Here is a 5,365-nt window from a genome sequence, read left to right on the forward strand (position 1 = left end):
CAGGACCCGAAACCTGACCACTGTTAGGGTTTCCTGTAAAGGGCCTATGGGAAGGGTATCGTACAGTTGGCCAGCGGGCCATTTTAAGGAAGGATGTGTCCTAAGATGTCATTATAGTGTAGCGGGGAGGTGATGCTATCCTTCTACGTTAGTGATTCCAGAGGCAGTGTTGGGGGTTGTGATTCTGCCCCCCGCCCTTGTTGAGTTTTTGGTTATCACAATGGCAAGGGTATTACTGGAATTTAATGAGTTGGGGGCCAAAAATGCTTGTGATCCTGTGAGGCCCAGGACAGTCCTTAGGAAGGGCATTTCTGCCTAAAATAACATTGCATCTAGAGAAGTGCTTCTTAAGAATTAAATATTTTTAAAAATATATTTAAAAAAAAGAATTAAAGAGGTTGGAGGGAGCCCAGCTAACATGTTACTGTAACAATCTAGCAAGAGCTAATAATGGCCTATGTTAAAGTAGTGGCACTTTGGCTGGAGAGTCGTAGTGAGATCAAGAGATGTCAGAGGTGGAACCAAGAGAGGACCTGATTATCGGTCGTGGGAACAGTGTGGCGTGAAGAAAGGCGTTTCTGTGTTGCCAACCTGGATATGGAGCCGTGGACAGACATGGGTGGGGGCAGGCCATGATGTTAGTTTGGGCAATGCTCAATTTGAGAGGCCTATGAGGTCTCCAAGGGAAAATGCAGAATCGACAGCTGGATATATGGGTCTTATAAACAGAAAAGAGTTTGGGCAGAGAGAAAATGGTTCTTCTGTTCTGTGTCCTTGGCGACACAGAGAGGGAAATAAACAACACAGATCCCTGCAACGTTCTTAAAATCTCAGGCACAAACTTTGGTGACTAAGAAAGACGAGGCTGTAGAGTTCACTTACCCTGTGATAGCAGTTTCCTCACTTCAGAGTGTGTAACTGGGCGCTTCACAGGGTTCTCCTGCTGTGAAAGTGCTTTATAAACTAGAAGGCGAAGGGCACCTGTTGGGCTGCACCACGCGGGCCTGCAAGACCTGTGCTTGACCAAAGAAAGAACCTGGAGTCAGGAACAGAGACATCAACGGTTTACTAGATAGATGCAGCAAGGTCCTGGGGCGACACCCCACCGTGTGCGGTGGACGGCGGGGCAGGACATGGTGGCAGTCTTCACTCCCGGGGCAACTAGGGAGACCACCAGTTACAGAGGAGTTACATCAGGTTGGCTCATCGGTTACCGGGGAAACCAGCAGAGGGGCAGGCCCCACAGTGCCCCTTTGATAAACAAAGTGGGGAGTTCGGATCTAAAGCTAGAACAATCATTAGCTGGGGCCTGGGGCAAGCCTGTAGGAAGGCCAGTCCTGTGAGTGGGGTGTAGGTGAAGCAGGCACTGGGTGGAGCAGGGGAGGTACAGAGTGCAGTAGAACAGCCATCTTGAGTGTTAGTAATTAGAAGAGGAGAAATTTTAATAAAACTGTCCACTGAAAGCAACATGATGACTATTATGTCCTTGAATATTTTGGTGGATTCATAATAATGACATTGATCTTCTAAAAATATCATAAATGTCTTTTTCAGACATGCTCTCTTTTGGAGATGAAACATCCACTTTGTGTGTTGTCTGCGTTTCTTATCTTCCCTCCTCTCCCTGTTGCTGGTTCAGCTTTTGTGGATCCTAGCATATCTCCCCAGGGAGACTTGAAGTGGGGAGGGGTGGCGGGGCATGCAGCGTGGGGTAGGGGACTCTGGTTGGGGAAGGGGTCAAACCTGCAGTCTCTTCCTGGCCACTCCCAGGGCTCCCCAGACTGCATCCTTCTGGCTCCCAGTTCTCTGGCTGGCTGCCTTTGGAACTTTGCTTGTGGGCATCCTAATCTAAATGGAAAGAGAAAAGAATTCTTTAGTCTTTTTTCTTTTCTAACAAAAAAATTATAGGAATCATTTTCAGTGACTCACAGCAAAGAAGGGTTTCCTAGGCAGAGTGATGGTAGCAGAAAGGGCCCTGGGTTGGGAGCCTTGGACTCTAATTACCACGAAGTAGTAGTACACTCTTGGTCAATTTCTTAACACCATTTTGTTTCCTCATCCAGATCCTTGCCTCTCTCCGAGGAAGCAGGATCATCTACGTGACCTCCTCAAAAACTAGTTAGGATGTTTGGTTACTTTGGCTACGTTCTTTTCTGTGCTCAGAGATTACAAAGGCATTTAAAACGAGAACAGGGAGGTTTAGAATAAATCCTAGGTAGGGCCTCTCAAACATGCACTTCTTCTAAGGGTTCATGCACCAATCTGTACATTGTACAAGTCTCATTAAGGAGCTTTTGCTTCAAAGAGAAAAGCATGCTAGAAATGGCACAGATCCCTTTCCCACCCTTTATAAGTTCCCTTGGTTGTTATAATTCTGAGATGACAGCAGAACCAAGAAAAGGCAGAAATACTATAGCATAAATTATATAGTGATGCTGTGGTTCTCAGACTATGGCTACTGGCATGATCATCATCTTTTGGGAACCTGTTCAACATGGAAATTCTTGGAACGGACCCTGGACTGACTGAATCAGATACTCTGGGGGCAGTGCCTGCAGTCTTTTTTGTCAAGCCCTCCGGGAGATTCTGATGTGCTGGAGTGTTAGGGCCACTCTAATAATAGCAATAAAATGGATTTAAGCTAATTGCCTCAATTGCAGAATGAATAGGTTAACAGATGAAAAAGATTTCCCGTTCCTGACCCCCACCCCTCTCCTGACAATCCTTCTCCCCAGTGGCTTCCAGCCTCTAGAAATGTTTGCACATTTGGGAAGAGAGCATTTGAATCCCACAGAGGGTTGTTTGAATCCTGGCTGTCCCTATTTGGCTGGGTGACCTCAGAAAAGTTCCTTAAATTCTCTGGGCCTCCGTTTCCTCGTCTGTAAACACAGGACACTCATCTGACAGGATTGCTGGCAAGCGAGGAGCACACAGACACCCAATTCAGCATCTCACTCCCTCATATTCAGCCCTTCAGTTCATAATGCCTTCTTTGCAAGGAGTGATCTTCACAACAACCAGGGAATTTAGGCAGGGCAGGTTTTGACTATTTTCCAGAGAATAGCACATGCTTGAGCCACAAATTTAATAACGATTCCTTATGTTAAAAGACATTTTGAGCTGCTGGCGGAGAATGAAACCACAGACTATCATTTCATCCTGGTCTATTTTTTTCCCCCATACTAAAGATTCTCAGTCTAATTTTTATTTTATTTAGAGAGCTGTTAATAATTTAGTGATATTCTTCCAGTTGTGTTTAAGGAGCTAGTTCTAGAAAAGGGAGTTTCATTAATCTGTATCTTAAGATAATTAATTTTTTATTTGTTTAAAGATTTCTCAGCCTGAATCTTGCTTACCTGCAAGTGGTATATAGCAACTAAAAGTGGTATATAGGACTAAAACAAAGCAAAAATTGTCATAAACATGAAAAGTCAACCAAAAGAACAAGTTAAATTCCATGACAATAAACTGTGCTCTCTGTACAAATAATGTTATCTTGGAATTCATTCCTAGTGAACTAGTAAGAGAGAGCTCCCCTCTCCCATAATTCCTACGCAAACCACAGGAGGTACCACGCACATACCGTGCTCCCCAACCATCCTTCTAAGTGCCTATAGCTTTTAAACATTGCAATTTGGCGTTTCACCAGAAATGAATTGACTCAGGTCTGACATTTTGAACTTGAAGGGTTTATTTTGGGTATCTCAGCTCTTCCCTTTCTTACAAGGTGAAATTACAAAAAAAGAATAGTGGGTAGTTCCTATTTAACCAGGAGAAGTTTGGGGTTCACTCTACTCGCCATTCTTATTATCCAAGCTACTTTATTTATTTCTCAGCTTTACTGAAGAATAATTGATAAATACAGTTTAATGGCTTTCTTCCCATCAAAGCCATATTTCCTATGATAAAATTCTACAGTTCTTTACAAATCTATTTTTTCACATCTGTTGAATGAGTCACTTATTGCTTTCCCCAGCAAAGGAAAAATAATAAAACCAGTAGTGTTAATAAGGGTAGAGTGTGGAGAAAGACAGCTCAAATTAATTCTGAAGCTCTGGGGTTCAGATTGTTCGCACTGTCAACTGAGATGTTCAGAGCTTATTTAAACTGGTACCAGCAAAAACTCAGAATACGTTGTTAAGTTACAACCTCTTGGGATTAAATAGGCACTGGGCATTCCAGGGTAGGGTGGGTGGATGTGCTTCCTTATCTGCACCCAGCTCTTGATTTGGGGAGGAAACGGGCATTGTTCAGGACTGCCACGCAGAGCTGGTGCTGGAACCCCCTGCACTCCTGCACCAGCAGATGAACACAACACCCGCCCGTCCGTCTCCACCAAGTTGCAGGTGCTCACCCCATCAGTTCCTTTCCTTTATGATTCCCATGACTTTCTGGTCTTCAAGACCCTTCGCCTGCCTGAAGGGCTGAAGAGACATACCCTGACCTCCTTTCACATATCCAGAAGTTAACTTGGCACAAGACTCTCATTTAAGTTGGTAGATGTGAATATACAGTAATGCCCCTTAATCAAGGTTTCATTTTCCCCGGTCAACCTCTGTTAGAAAAGAGTAAACAGAAAATTTCAGAAATAAGACAATTTAAAAGTTTTAAATTGTGCCCATTTTGAGTAGCGTGATGAAATTCTGCGCCATCCACTCCATCCCTCCCAGGACACGAATCATCCATTTGTCCAGCATATCCTGCCAGCTAATTACTTAACAGTCGCCAGGGTTATTAGATCGACTATCTCAGTATTGCAGTGCTTATGTTCAAGTAACCCTTATTTTACTAAAAATAGCCCTAAAGTGTAAGAGCAGTGATGCTGGCAATTCGAATATTCTCTTACTGTGTCTAATTTATAAACTAAACTTAGGTACTTATGTATAGGAAAAAAATACAGGGTACATAGTGCTTAGTACTATCCACAATTTCAGGTTCTTGGAACGTATTCCCTGAGGATGAGGGGGGACGACTGTAGTTTTTTGTTTTTTGTTTTTTTTAAATGAAATCAGTGGAAACCTCCCAATATTTAATAATCTAGGTTTGTGTCATCTTTAGGCAAAAAATTTTTGGCCTCTTTTTTCCTCCTTGTAAAAGAAAGTTGGCTAAGACACTCTATAGACTCTTTCCTGGTCAATAGCAACTTCTTACATTGTTTCCTCATTCAATGCTCATAATCCTGTGACCCAATGCAGTTACCACCTTTCTTCTACAAATAGAGAAGGTGCCACTCAGGTTAGGGGAACTGCACAAAGTTCAACAGATAGAAAGAGGAGACGCAGCAAGAAAGTGACTCGTTGGGCCACACTCTTTCCTTGCTCTTCCTGAATCTTTTTGGGTAGACAGATACACAGATAAAATCACG

Source organism: Camelus ferus, chromosome 8 (assembly GCF_009834535.1).
Source record: "Camelus ferus isolate YT-003-E chromosome 8, BCGSAC_Cfer_1.0, whole genome shotgun sequence".
Taxonomy (NCBI): Eukaryota; Metazoa; Chordata; class Mammalia; order Artiodactyla; family Camelidae; genus Camelus; species Camelus ferus.